Here is a 16,835-nt window from a genome sequence, read left to right as displayed (position 1 = left end):
TTTATTTCTTTGTGAACTTCCTCAGAAATAATGACACTCCACTCACATCCTTTTTTATACAAAACTAATTAATCACATGTTAAATGATGTCATAAAATAAATTAATTAACTGATTTTCTTAAAAGACACTGCAATAAAATGTAACTATAAATATCAAATATATCTTAAACAAAGAACTTTAAAAAAAAATAAATAAATATAAATGTATCTAAATGTATATATATGTTCAAATGGTCAAATTTAATACTGTTTAATTTGTAAAAAACACTTTAAATTGATTGTTTCATTTAAACCAGGAGCAAAATCTGCTCCTAGATGTAGCTGCCAAAGAGATTCTTTACATTCTAAAATGACTTTTACGTCACCAATAAATGCCCCTGATGGAACACAATCCATAACAGAAAAAATGAATTTCTTAAAATCGTTACAGACCAAAGAATGTTTAGCCAAAGCATTAACTAAATCTTTTTTCTTTATGGCTAAAAGGTGCTCACTAATCCTTTTTCTAAGGCATCTTGAAGTCATGCCTATATAGAAACTAGGACATGTCGAACATTGAGCAATGTAAACCACCTTATCAGTACTACATGTATAATAACTTTTGGACCAATATGTTTTTTGTAAATGAGACATATATTGAAGAAGAATTGCTTATAAACCTGCATTGTCTGCAGGCATTACATGCATAAGTACCCTTAGCTAGAATTTTCGGATCTATATTCTCATCTACTTTGTTAGTCCATTCTAACAGGTTTTTAATAATTTTTGTTTTTTTGAAAACAAATTTAGGTCTTTCACCTATAATTTTTATCAATTCCTGATTTCCTAACAAAATTTTCCAATTATCCACAATAATCTTTTTTATATACCACATTTCATTTGTGATAGGCAAAACAAAAGCAGAAGAAAATTCCTTATCAGGACAGTTAAATCTTCCATTAGAAATATTATTAGTTGTCCCAGAATTAAAATGAAAGGACAAAATGAGGCAAGCTTTATCTTTTCTAAGTGCTACCACTTCATTAGCTATGATTTGTAACCATGCTGAATCATAGCCCCTAGATATAAAAAAATTCTTAATTATTTCCAATTCCTGAAAAAACGTGACATCCTGTGATGTAAGCCTACTAAGCCTAATGATTTGTCCCTTGACTACTCCTTTTTTCATGTGAAATGGATGTAAACTGGTTCTGTGTAAATATTGATTGGCAAATGTAGCTTTTCTAAATATACTGCTAATGAATTGCTTCGAAATGTTGTCATAAGTTAGGTGCAGATCCAAAAAATTAATACTCTCCCCGTATTCTCCTAAAGTAAACCTGAGGAACGTGGTAGTACTATTTAAATTATTTGATTCTCATTGTGAGCTTCAGACCTCCTAAACTGTTTTGGTTTGGGGTATTGCACATTTTTTGTATTCATTTACATCACTATCTATTTATTTTTTTCATTTTCCTAACATGCACATCCTTAAATTTTAAATCTATATCCTTCAATAAATCATAATATCTAACTTTTTCACTTTTAACAGTAAACATCAAATCACTTACAATTTTATTGTTGGTATGCTCTACAAGTTCATAAATTTTATGCATTTTATTCTCATTCTTTCTTTTTTAAAAAAAAAAAAACATTTTATGTTGATTTTCATGAAATAAAATAATACAAGAAATATGATATATAAATACGCACAATATATGTCTTAAAACATCATAACATGGAACAATAACTATTTACAATGCCCATAACAGCTATAGTGTCATTGTTTTGATTACATTTTATCTAGTAGTTTTTCAAGCTTCAACCAAGTTAATTTCTTATGTGTTATCTTAGTAGTTATTTCTGAAATAGTTTGCAACTCCCTATTACATACAGGTTTAGCTAATAGTAAAAAATCTGTAAATTATAGGATTTTTTTTACACTTCCAATTTGATGTAATGATTTTTCTTGCAATTGCAAGCAAGGACCAAAGAAGGTGCACCTGTATTTTGGGGTTATGTGTTGGTATCGGGACACTGAACAGTAATAATGAGTCAGATACTTCACACTTGTCTGACCACAATGCTTTTATGAAATTTCTGAACGCTGTCCAGAATGGAGTTACTATTTTACATGTAAGAAACATGTGTACCTAATTTGCACAAATTATTTCCTCACATCTCCAACATTTATTAAGATTATTTTTTGATATCAAGTCCACATAATGGCTTTCATAATGCAAACCCACCTTTGTCGAATGCCACTATTGATTCTTTATGAAAATCAGTACCATTAAAAATATTGTTGAGGTATTTGCATACCCGCAGTCCCTTACAGACTATGTTTAAATGCAAACACTGCTTTAAGTAATCATTGTCCATCTCATACATTTTATATTTAGTTAGCCAAATGTCTAGTTTATCAAGACTTTTTGCATGAGTCATTATTGTTGTTGTAACTGGGAATATCACCCACAAAAGCAAATTTACGATCTATAGTGTCTTTAAAAAGTCTCTTAGTACCTTGGCTGCTGGTTGAGATGTTTTGTACAGGTCTACTGTCAAGTCCTCCTTTCACTTCCATTGTCCCTTTCAGTTGGTTGAGATCTAAAAACATTGGGGAAATCATCCAAACTGCTATTTCTGTTACCAACAGTAGCAAAAGTAGCCTCAGCATGGTAGTTTACCTCAGTTTGTTCATCCTGGCCGTTTCTGCCATTTGAATTCCGATTTTCTTCCTGATTTCCAGGCAAAGTAAACTGTGACATCATCACCAACAATAACTGGCTAACAGGAGTGAGTAGTCCCACCAACTGGGTCAATTGGCCAATCAGCTTTCGAATTTCCCCAACTTCTCCTCCTCTTCTATGGTCCTCAGAATGCAAATCTGGCAGCCCTTCCATATCCATAAAAACAAACTAATTAATGATACAAAATGGAAAAAGTGCCTAAATACAAATGAATAACCAAGAAATAAGGCACTGGAGGGTTCAACAGATAGCAAAACCAACTTTAATGAGCACACGAACAAAAAGAACGCCTTAACTGGATCACCGCGTTTTCATCAGTAACTTCATCAGATGAGCATACCAACTTGAGACAATCCTTTATATACAGCCCTTAATGAATCAACTAACAACTATTCCACATTTAAAGACACATTACAAAATAGGGTACATAAAAAATGTCATAAAGAACTGTGCATGCAGATCATATCTAACTTAAAATCACAATAATCAATTAAATACAGTAAAAGTACAATAAAATGTGAAAAAGAACCTTGACCACATATAAAATAACTGTGCAATGATATCTAAGAACATTTAAAAACATTTAAAACCTTTTTAAAAAACTGATGTAAAAGAAAGCAGTCATGAATATATACTTCAAAGCCTGCTGTGTGAAAATCTTAATAAAACACTGCCATCTACTGGACAAAAGTTTTCAGACAGTACAAACAATTCAAAGTTTTGCAGCTCTTAGTTTTAAGACTGGCTTCAATGATGCCATGTCATTTAAACCAGGGTGCTTATTTGCTTCTAACACTAACTGCCAGTATAATTCTCTGTACTCAAAACGTGTCTCCCAGGGTCCACCCCTAGGATCACTAGGCAGTATTTCAATCACAAAAAATTGGAATTTTGTTCCTATAGAGTCTAATGTGTGTTTATATAATGCATTATTTATATTCATCTTTTTTATATCATATCTGTGTTCGTACATTCTAGATTTTAGTTTCTTTTCAGTTTTGCCTATAAAAAATGCCTCACATTTACCACACAAAGCCAAATAAATGAGACCATTGGTGTTACAGTTGGCAAATCTAAGGTTTTAATAATTCTATTCTGGCTTTCAAATAGTTCCCAGGATTCAACAAGTTCTGCACGCCATGCAGGAATAGTGCATGAGCTGCTGGAGGCAATATGGCCACTGTGCAATCCAGGAATAAGCTCCCGGGATGTGCACGAGCGCTCCTGCACTATTCCTGCATGGACACAGCTCCTGTATTCAAATTATCCTATTTGCAGGTGAAAACCATGCAAATGAGGTGAATTTGCAATCCAGGAAGCTGGCAGTCGGCCGTGCAGGACTAGTGTAGTCGGCAGAAATGTATTCGGTTAATAAAAGAGTACATTTCTGCAAACTACAAAACAGAGGCATGACAGCTCCAAATAAAGGGTGTATATAATGTGGAAAACATGCCAATGGCCACTGGCATGGAAAACAGTTGCAAAAATGAAAAAAATAACTTTTATTTTTTTAGCCGATTTCAGCTGTTTAAGTGTAGGGCAGCAATGCGCAAACAAGATCGGGCTGAAAAAAAAAAAAACTTGAAATAAGCATTCTATCCAAAATCACAATTTTGCCATTATACTCAATGGCAGGCAGAAAATGATATGGCCAGTGAATAGTGATTGCTAAGGGGGAAGGCCCCGTGTCAGACTTGCAACTAGGCATTAGCAGGCAATCCTATGCAAATGAGGGGAAAGATACTGAATCCCAGATCCCCCCTCATGGCTAGCCTGCACCCAACCGTGTTGGTGTAGAAAGACCATGGTGTAAGCCTTAGAGCTAGTTGACATCATAAACGGGTGTGTCAGGCATACTGTAAGCTTATTGGAGCCTTGTGGCTCGGGTTTGCCCATAGTTTAGCAGAGCTAAGCAAGGGGGTGTGTCTGTAGCTGCCTAGAACTCTTTACATTGCCTAAACGGGTGTGCATGCCGCACCCCATGTTTTAAAGGAAAAAGAAAAAAGTAAACCAGGAAATAGCAGATCTGTACACATCTGAGCACTGTGTTTGTGCGGTGCACCCCTGGGCTTAAACAGGAAGGCAATGGGAAGGGAAAACAGCAGTAAGAAGGTAATCAAGGAGAACTAGCATAGCTGGCAGGTGAAATGTATCAGAATCAGCCAATTACACAGACAGCAGACCAGCCCAGCCTAGAACACTACTATAAACAATGCAAACACCTTTCCCTCTGTTTTTTTCCACAAACTCTACACCACCAGTGTACACAAGCAGGGAAATTTTTCCAAACAAAAGCAACAAAATGATAGGGGCTGCAGCAGCTATCATAAATCAGCATTTGGAAGAGGCTGAGGGTGGTGAGGGTGAGAATGCTGATGACCATCTCACAGTGAGTAGAAGAAGAAGAGTGTACAGACCCAGGGTAACCTACCAGGGGCTACATGAGCTGGAGATAGTGGAGCACTATAGGGTAGACAGGGACATTCTACAGCAAATTGTTGAGCTGTGCCAGCCACACCTCACACACAGAGCCAACAGAGGGGAACCCATCCCAGTAGATACGAAGGTATGTGTAGGCCTAAGAATACTAGTCACAGGTACCTTCCAAAGGCCAACTAGGAATATCATGGGGATCTCACAGGCATTAGCATCCAGGGTACTCCACCAGTTCCTGGATGCTATGTCAGCACATGCTGGTGAGCACATTTATTTCAACAACAGCCATGAAGAGTTGACCAGCATTATGCATCTCTTCCACCAAATAGCAGAATACCCTAAGGTAGTGGGTGCTATAGACTGCATGCACATACACATAAAAGTACCACCCAGTGAGTGGGGTAGGGTCTACATCAACTGCAAGGGATTCCCCTCCATCAACTGCCAGGTCATGTGTGATGTCTAGGGCATTATAATGAATGTGTGTGCTGGCTGCCCTGTAAGCTATCACAATTCCCACATCTGGCATCTGATGCAGCTGTACCAGAGATTTTCCAATGGGGACATCCCTTATGGTCACCTAGTGGGGGATGCTGGTTATGCACTGGAGCCATGGCTGATGACACCCATCAGAAATGCACACACACACACACACACACACACACACACACACACACACACACACACACACACACACACACACAAAGAACGCCATAATGAGGCACACACACAGACCAGAATTATAATGGAGCATGTGTTTTGGATGCTCAAGTCATGGTTACAGTGCCTGGACATATCCTGTGGAGTCTTGCAGTACTCACCAGGTACATGTACTCAAATTGTCATTGTATGTGCCATGCTACACAATATGATCCTGTGGAAACAGCTGCAGCAGGAACAGCACGGGCCAGGACCACAGAGTCCCTCACCATTGCCAAGGCCTACACAGGCACAGAGTGACTCGGAGGAGGAACAACCTGAGCCTGCCCCAGTAGGCAGAAGAAGGCATGCCCAGTATGCCCAGGCCATGGCAAAGAGGCAATGCATAGCACATACACTGACATGGTAGGAACCAGGGAATGACACCTGTTTCTGACTCGCACATACAGTAAAATGGATACCAAACATGACACTACCTGTGCTTAACCATGTACAGGGAGTGTATTATGTGCATCCAACATAGTCAGCTCTTCAGCACCATCCTCAATACTGGCATAGTCACAAGGTAAGTCACTCTCCCTATCAATTCCCGAATGCAGTAGTATGTTTTGTTACTTGAATCTATGGTATGGATGTGAGTATGTAAGGGAATCGGATGGCTGAATGGGATGCCAGCAGATAGTAGACACCTATAATGGCAGCATGACATCTGTAACAAATACTGGTGTCACCACAGAAGCCAGTACTAGACAAGGCGAGAAAACACACTGCAGAAAATATGGTGGGTCACATGTGTGTCCATAGGACATACACATGCCAGTCAGGGAGGCTCACATACCCAATAACAGTTTCAGCCAGCAGGACAGGTGTAGACAAATACAAACAAAGGCTCTGCTAAGGCCTCTGATTGATAGCTATGGAGAACATCCCCCTCCAGACTTACACAGACAGACTACAGCAGGTCAGGCAGTGGGACGTTAGTTCTGAAGGGTAAGAAGTCTGAAACTGAAATATAGGTCAATCAAACCTATATACACTGATATGCCTCTAGTCAGCATGATAGGTCAGAATGCAGAATGAAATGGAGTACCTGAAATGCAAGTACCATCATAGCAAATGTGTACAAGTGTCAGATGTGCCCCTCCAATCCTATGTAGAAATATAGTTAACATGTATATGTAGGTATAATAACAGTGGAGCTCAGATTATCTGAGCTGGCCAAAGTAGCAGGATAGATTGTAGCATGCATACAATATGCAGGGCTGCATGTGTTAGGTTGATGCGTGTTGTATATTGTGTGAGAGTGGTCAGTATGTAGGCATGCTGAGGTTTGTCCTGTTGGCCATTGGCCAGTACTGTCAATGACAGGGCCAAGTTCTCACAACTGCAGTGCCAAAACCAATGCATTCCAGCAAAACACATTCCAGCTGTAAGCCATAGTAAATGTTTGGAAGTAATATGTGTCACCATCTGAAAGATGTACATGGCATGAATGTGGGCCCAGACATACAAACAGTACACAGGGGGAAGTACCCCAGACAGACAGTATATAATATGTTACTGTCAAATGGACACACCTTTGGAATTGTACATACAGGTTAGAAGCACATTAGTTGGGCTTGTAGTAGGGAATACCAATGTTGTCTGGCCAAACACTGGCAGACCACAAAGGTCACAGGTATGAAGTATTGAGAAACAGCTGATGTCCCTGCACAAGCCAGAATAAGTGGAATGCCCCATGCATATCTGTGAGTCAGATGCAAGTACTGTCCATAGCACACATGCACCCAGCTCACCCCACCATCATCAACAAGTACCTCTCCAGTCTTATCCCTGCTGTTGGGAATTAGTACAATATGACCCCCACTTCTGGATGGCAATAGCCAAAGAATGCAGCATGCAGAACAGGTGTCCCATGCAGGTGTGTCCCTAGCTGTAAGTAGCACCCTGCCAGCATCCACACCACTGGATCAATAATGACAGAAAGTATTGGCATGAACACCTTGCACACCTACCCTGTCACCCCAGGGGAATATAGTGTATTGCAGTCTGGGACTGTAGGAGTGACCCAATGGAACGGCCTGCTACAGTTGGCCTGCATCACTACCAAATGGCCTACAGTCCTCTCCCAAAGACCTGTGTCTCACCCATACTGCCAATGTATGTTATGTCATGGACTCCCAAATAACAACATAACACAGTCCACAGAACCCAAATGCAAGGCCATGTGGACAAATCCCAGTAACATATCCACCATGTCCTACTGCATGATCTGTGGACCAACACTGAATTACTGCTGGGATGAGGTGATAACTATAGGGAACTTATCAGATAATGTTTGCATACTGTTTGGAAGAGGATAGAATAATGGGGAGGGCTAGGAGCATGGGTGGCATGGAGTGTGTGAAGTCTGAAACTCAGCCGTGTGCACATACTATCCCTGCCTGCAAACACAAGAATGGGTGGCTACAAACCTGCTCATAAAGCACAATGTGAAGGGGTAATGTCAAGAATTATGACCCCTGCCTCTGGGTAACCTGTGTGAATCTGTACAGCTGTGAGGTATGGCCACAGCAGGATATGGCCATAATGTCACGTCGATGGATGTACAAGCATGGGATCCTCAGCCACCACTGTACCAAGGTGCTGAACCATTTACACAGACCCAGCAGCAAGTGTCTGCAGCTTCCCCATCCAAAATGGCATGATTGTGCAAGAATATGTAGACTAAAGACCACAATACAGGACACAGCTGCATTCACCCTGTGTTCCCCAGGACATCACTGCAAATATGTATACCTGACAGTACTTGATGACATAAAACATCACAGTGTAAAACAGTACATATGTCTGAATATCACTGCTAACACCAAGACAATGTAGCAGAAGCAGCACAGACACAATTACCTACAGTAACCCACTATCATTTGCCCATTTTGACCCTATATTGTCAACTGATCTACAGATATCTTGCAGAAACAGGTTGCTAGTGGTAGATGTAGAACACAAAAGCCTGCATTGGAGTACAACCTACCTGGAATGGATTCACACATTCAATACAGAATGTCATACTGGGCATACTCCCACACTTAGAGAAATGAAGGCCATGTCTGAAAACAAAAATACTGAAAGGTCATACTGGGCATGCTCACACACATGAAGCCCATGTCTAGCAACAACAGTGGACTATACATATCTGACATGTACAGATGTTTGTGCACACACTCCTCAGTACACACCAGTCATGCTTTGCACACACATTGGATAGGAATATACACATATCTCCAAGGACAACACATTATAATAGGCCAAAATTACACATGCATAGATGTGTGGAAAAGAGTAACAGACAGTGACAAAGAGCCTCCCATTATGAGGCCTGTCCCACCCAGCACACATCCAATTGGCTAAAACCACATAATGTGCAAATGTTAATCACTTTAGACATTTGCCTCTGGTATCCCTCAGCACTATAGTGTCTGTGGTGCTTGTGCTAACTGTGTAACATGACTGTACAAGTCAGTAGTCATCTAGCAATTGTATACATGTACGTGTGGAATATAAACCTGTGTGTGCCTGAGTACTGTGTGTCTGCTTCTAGATGAATGGGTTATGGCCCATGCACACACACTGCACTCCCCATTGCCCTACTATGGCAAGCCTGCTAATGTCTTCACCTTGAAATACACCTTTGGGGAAGGAGTAGCCTGATAATCTCTGTGATGTGTCCTATAACTGCGTAATACTGTAGTGTGATGAATTAGTGAAGTAGGGGTTCTAGTCCCAGACATGGCAAGTTTGTCTGTGTCAGGATCAATGCTTTTGAGGCCATTCACACTCACTACAATTTCAAATGCCCTACTTTGGCAGGGCTTCTGATGTCATTCACTTTGAAATACACCTTTTGGGAAGGAGCTGCCCAGTAATCTCTGTGGCACGTCCAATAATTGTATCATGCTGTAGTGTGATGTGCTAGGTAAGTAGGAGTTCTAATCCCAGACATGGCAACTTTGTGTTTATCTGTGTAGGGATCGATGCTTTTGGAGGCCATTCCTACTCATTACAATTTCAAATACCCTACTTTAGCAGGGTTGCTGATGTCATTCACTTTGAAATACACCTTTGGAGAAGAACTCACCCAGTAAGCTCCATGGTGTGAGCTATAACTGCGTAATGCTGTAGTGTGATATACTAGTTAGGTAGGAGTTCTGTTCTCAGATGTGGCAACTGTGAAACTCTGTGTTTGGTTGTGTGTGTGTGTGGGGCTTAATGTTTTTGTGGCCATTCACAGTCACTAGGCACACCTAAAAATGGAGAACATCCATATCTGTGCAGTAATAGAGACCTGATCCAAGGCTCCAGAGAGCACCCCTGCAATACCAAGTACAGCTCTCACCACACCTGTTGGCCACCAAACCAGGACCAAAACAATAAAGGTGGTGGAGTGTCCATATTCACCAAGGATAACCACACCACCAGGCTACTTGCCCAACAGAATATGTCTGAAATACCCCCGGTGCAACTAACACTAATTAAGACTGCAATCCAAATTGTACAGCTTGCTACTGATCCCCCACCATGCCATATAATTCCCAGAACAGCTTTTGAAACATACTGGGAAATATTATGATACAACCAAACACCCTAATACTGGGTGACTTACACTATCCTGCCAATAACTGGGAAAAATACTTGTGTACCAACACGTGTGCCCAACGGTTCTTGGAAGTCATAATTCCCAATGCCCTGGATCAAGAAACCCATAGTCCCACCAGGGGCTCAAATATCCTAGACCTGGTCATTACCAACATGGGAAATCAATGCTCCACACCTATGATCATCCCATTGGTAACCAGGTCTGCCCATGAGCTAATCACCCCTAGCATCAACATCCCTCCCCCACACCACAGTAAGGAAACCTATGTAACACACATCTCCAAAGCCAACGTCATGCTACACATGTCAGATGTGACTAATGTCATGACAGCCATGCAGATGGGAACTGAAAGGACGACTGCTAAATCCTACATGAAGGCACTATACGAGCACATCCCTCGTGCCTGAATCATGCCATCCAATATATAATCAAGATGCTTCCCACCAAGAAAAGGAAGCCAATGTGGTGGCCCCCTGCCATAAACGTGCTGTACAACAAAAGGAGGAAACTGTTGTAGAAATGGGGGAATTTACAGGATGTAAAATACTACCTTACCAGCCACAGTAAGAAGCTGAGATCCCTCATAACATCCACCAAAGCTAGTTATGAGCATAATATTGCCAAAGATGCCAAAGACAACTGCAAGCTGTTCCATAGCTATGTCAGGCATCTAAATGGCAATGCTCAGATCTGCTCTGAGCTACAACAGGATTGTATTAAATATACTGCTCCCAAGGATATTGCCAATATCCTGGCAGATCGATTCAGTGCCAACTGCACCCCCCACCCACCCCTGGAAGGGCCCATTTAAACACTGAAAGATTTCCAGATTCCAGTAATAATGGCTACTTAGGTAAAAAACACACTCTCCAGAGCTAAGACAACAGAAGCTATGGGACCAGTCAACATCTCAGGCTATGTACTACATGAGCTACAAAATGAACTGGCTCCTCACCTACGTGCCATGTCTAATCATAGCCACACCTCAGGCTTCGTGCCCACTGTGTGGCACACAGCTACAGTTAGCCCAGTTCACAAGGGGGGGGATACACCTTGGATCCTGTGAACTACAGCCCCAGCAGTATGACGTGCATGATCTGCAAGGCCATGGAATGTGTTATCATGGAAATTAAAACAAAGACATTAGCAACCTGCAAACACTGGACCCCAACCACATTGGGTTTGTGAAGGCTCAGTCATGTCACCTCAACCTGATTAACAACTGTGAATCCATCTCCAGAGCTGTGGATGAGGGTAAGGTGGTTCACAGAGCCTATCCAGACCTTGCCAAAGCCTTCGACGCCATCCCCCATCTTGAATCATAGATAAATGTATCAAGCTGGCCATTAATCCCTATGTCACCCAATGGGCTGTCAACTGCTATACTGATGGAACCCACACAGTAAATGTAAGTGACACCAACCCCAGCTCCAGACAAGTGACAGTTGGAGTACCTTAGGGTTTAGTTCTGGCACCACTCTTGTTTGTCATCTACTGCTCTGAAGTACAGCCCAACAGTAAGGGACTCTGGCAAACAAAGGTCGCAGATGACTACACACTGGGAGCCAATATTGAATCCCACATGATGTGGATATTCTACAGAAGGCCCTTGCAGAAAGACATGCTTGGTGCCTGAGCCATGGCCTCAAGATCAATGCCAAGAAATTTATCGTTATTCCCTTTGGGAAGGGACATGTACCTGTGAAGCACCACATAGGTGGCAGTACACCAAACACCTAAAGTGTGATAAGAGACTTAGCGACACAGGTGGACAGTGGTCTCATCTTTAATAACCACATCATCACAACAGTCAGGAAATCCACCTATGTTGCACATCTCACCACTAAGGGCTTTACATCCAGGAAAAAGGAGACCATTGTCCCACTGTAGTCATCCCTCTGTAGACTCAGTACAGACTACAATGTCCCAGTACATATGTACCTCACAAGACATCTGCAACACCTAGAAAGGCTGCAGACATACCTCACTAAAAGAATCACAGGCCTAAACCAGATGCCCTATGCTGACCGTCTGAACATCATCCAGCTATACTCTGTCACATAATGTGTTCTCAGAGGTGATTTCTGCTTAACATACCATGCCATGTCAAACCCACAGCTGTTGGACATGCTACACTTAAAGTATTTCAAACCCTCACAGCCACATGTGCCAGGGATCCAAATCTTGTCATCACAATGAACAATACATGCTGAAAGGATGTGTTCCTGACCCAGAGACTCCCCAGACTCTGGAATAGACTGCCCATACATGTCAAGCAGAGTGCCTCTTTGACCCTCTTCAAAAGGTACCTGGACAATTGGATGGGAGATAGGAAACTGACCCAGGGGATCATGTCAACTGCCCTGCTAGACAGGAGTCCAGAGAAGTAAATAATGTGGGAAGACATAGCCAGGGAATTGTCATGTCTAGGCATGTATAGGCCCTAGGGCCAATAGCCTAGTACCAACCTATGAACCTATGAACCTATGACCTACACTTTCCATTGCCCACCCTTGGCAAGGTTGCTGATGTCATTCACTTTGAAATACACCTTTGGGGAATGACTAGACCAGTAAGCTTTGTGGTGCATGCTGTAACTGTGTAATACTGTAGTGTGATGTGCTAGTTAGGTAGGAGTTCTAATCCCAGACATGGCAAGTATAAACGTTTATGTGTTTGTCTGTCTGTGTAGGTATCAATGCTTTTGAGGCCATTCGCTGTCACGACAACTTCCACTGCCCTACTTAGCCTGCTGATGTCATACACTTTGAAATACACCTTTGGGAAACAATAGCCTAGTAAGCTCTGTGGCGCATGCTGTAATCGTGTAATACTGTTGTGTGATGTATTATTTAGGTAGGAGTTCTAATCACAGACATGGCAAGTGTAAACGTTTGTATATGTGTTTGTCTGTGAAGGGATCAATGCTTTTGAGGCCATTCACAGTCACTACAACTTCCATTCCCCTACTTTGACAAGCCTGCTGATGTCATTCACTTTGAAATATACATTTGGGGAAAGAGTAGCCCAGTAATCTCTGTGGCATGCACTATAACTGTGCAGTGCTGTAGTGTGATGTACTAGTTAAGTGTGAGTTCTAATCCCAGACATGGTAACTGTGAGACTTGGTGTGTGTGTGTGTGTGTGTGTTTGTCATAGTATCCTGTGTGGAGGTAGCTGTGAGTGTGTAACAACAGGACTCATTGTGAAGTGGGTTTTGCAAATTTCTTATATGGTGGGCCTATTATATGTCACAATGTCCACCTTACAAGGATAACAGATGTCAAACAGCAGAGAGCCTGGGGTAGACAATCCATACCCATATATGTGACATCATGGCTTGGCAAACAATATAGGCAACCCTTGTATTACTCAGAGAACACTCTCCACCCATGTCTCATACACAAACACACTCGGCTAGGCCACAACCACTATGTTGGTAGTTCCCGGCATATTGCCCACAGATAGTAACCATGGTGTGATTGCAGTGGACTACAGAGGATATGGCACCCTGTCCCATCCCTACAATAGGCAAACCATTGCATACAGTGCTCCTTCATTATGTTCCCCACTGGACGCCTGCAACAACTGTAGAACCAGCAAATGTAACCCACAAAGGACATACCATGTCTTATACACATGCCCTGTATGGATAGATCCAAAAAAACAAAAAGAGCCAGCAAACTGTGATCCAAAGATGCTTTATGTTAAATGAGTAACATAGAAAAAAGAACAGACCGGTTTTGGCTGGCAATAACACACAGCCTTCTTCAGTGTGAATCAAAACAATCAAATGCTACAGATATATACATGAAGCTGTCATGCCATTGGCTCATCTTAAAATTGCTCATTAAGACCAGGTGGGAACAAACCACCTAGTTTAACAATCCATTTCTTTTCTTTTGAGTCTAGAATAGAATGCCATCCAGTTTTATTACTTCTATTCCCCTTGACAATGTCAATAACTATAAAAGTAAATTTAGCAGTTTTATGTGTGAGACTGTGTTTGTACAAAGCATTGTGAACTTTTTTATTTTTAATATTACTTACGTGTTCAGAAATTCTTAGCCTGAGAGGGTGGGAGGTTTGACCAACATAAAAGGATCCACAACTACATGTGGCCAAATAGACTAGCCAATCACTACTGCAGTTAGCAAAAAATTGTATGTCATATACTCTAGAGCAGTTCCTACTGGTAAATTGTTTGGATTTCATGATTTTGTCACAATTACTGCAATGGCCACAGGGAAAGCTGCCAACTAAGGGTTCCCCAGTCAAAGTGGTTTGTGAAGGCATAGTGTGTGCTGTGTCATGTACATGTTTGTAATGGTTGAAACATGATGCCAAATTTTTGCCTTTACGAAATGAGAATAGGCATCTCTGCAGTATTAGATTCGCTAGTTCTGGATCACACTGTAAAATGTTCCAATGTCTATGAATACTGTTAATTAATGAATCTGTATTCCTGGCATATGTTGTTACAAACCTGATTGGCTGTGCCTCATCCTGATTCCGTGATTTATAAGATAACAGGTTCTGCCTTGATAAAGTGTTGGCCCCAAGGTACTGTGACTTTTTGTTGTGGAATCCTTTTTTCATATAACTGTTGGACTACAGCACACATAATATCATGGTCGCTATGAGGATTTTCTAGTTCCAGTACATTTTTTGTGGCAAAATGGATATATTTTTTTCAACAGCATACAAGGGACGTTTATACAAGTACTCGTGGTGTAGCTGACTAGTTGGCGAGTTAGCGAGACATTCTACTGCATTTATAGTGTCTCACCCTTGGAATTATTATATTTTTTCAGTTTTAAAATACTGGTAATTGTTGTATTAAAAAAATTTTTCACCTTTCTATAACTGTTAGATTATAGCACACATGACGGTATGGTCGCTATAAGGACTGGTTTGTCCTAACATGGATTTATTATGTGAAGTGAAGTTGGAAGCTTCTTATTCAGGAAACCAACAATGGGCAATTGTGGAATGATATTGGGACATCTTTTCAGGCATATATGACTGTGTCATATGCATACTTGTTTGGCTTACACTTTTATTACGTTTGGACTTTATATTTATGGCTTAATGAACATCATTAACCTTAAATGTATGAGCAGTTGTATTTGTCATCAGTTTGGGTTAAATTTCTAACTACAGATTTGTTGTTTTTACATATCTTTTGATTTTTTATTTCTACTGCTTCCTTTATTCTATTAAGCTGTACGCAATTATCATCTTTTACTATCCCATCCAATATGCAACACAATCAAACATAAGTAAGCCTTGATATTACAAGGCTTATGTTTTATAACTATATTTGCAATTCTAAGTCTAGTGTGGTTTATAAGTATTTTTGCCATTTCTAACTGTTAGATATAGGCTTCACCGGTTGTTTCTGATCTACTGGGGCTCAGTTAGGGCCTGCTAATATCAGTAGTTTGGCTTCTTATGTGCCTATTGGGATATAAGTAATTTTTTGGCCTTCTGGGGCACACATATATATAAGTACTGGTGTTCCAATATCATATATATTTCCTGATATTCCACAGTTCTAATATTTCAATGTCTACATTTCTATGGCATATGTGATAACTATGTGCCAGCATTAATCTCTTTCTCAGGGATACTTCCCAACTCATTGTTTTTTATATACTAGACTACTTAGGTCATTAAAACCAAATTTTCAACAATTTTTTGGTATTTTAATTAATTATACAAGTCTTTTTCAATTTAGAAATTTGGTATCGATCCACACTGAATTTCAGACCCAGTCTTTTTGTACTGTTGTCTGATATCAGGACACAGGGTAGTATATTTTGGGGTCAGTATATATTATTCCCTCAATACAGCAATCTCTCTATGACTAATTTTTAGTTTGATTTTTTACACTATTTGGAGCAGTTGGGGTTGGTCACTTTGTTTTCAAAGAATAACCTGAGGTTTGTGTATGATCACTTTTTTCCTTTTCTGGTTTTGTTTTTTATAATTATTACCATAACACCAGATATATTATTTTTATATCCTTAACTTCACTGTCAACATACACATATTTTTTAGATCCATAGGTATTATTGTATTTTGTAGTCTCATAGGCTCACCACTGTCTGCTGTTTAATCTGGTGATCTCTAAGTTATTTTAGGTATAGGGACGCAGTATACTTTATTAGGCTTGTCAGTGGTCAGGCCTGTTGGCTATTATTGTCCCTTTGCAATCCCATCTGTATGGTCCTTGGACATTGACGTGGCAATTTTTTATCACTTTAAGGTGAGGACATTATTGTCAATTTCCCATTCAAGAGCATCTTTTATACTGGAATCTCTTTTGTTTTTAAATACATTTTTATATA

Source organism: Protopterus annectens, chromosome 16.part0 (assembly GCF_019279795.1).
Source record: "Protopterus annectens isolate FY-2018-M chromosome 16.part0, PAN1.0, whole genome shotgun sequence".
NCBI lineage: Eukaryota > Metazoa > Chordata > Ceratodontiformes > Protopteridae > Protopterus > Protopterus annectens.
The sequence above is the reverse complement of the archived record's forward strand: the minus strand, read 5'-3'. Positions refer to the sequence as shown.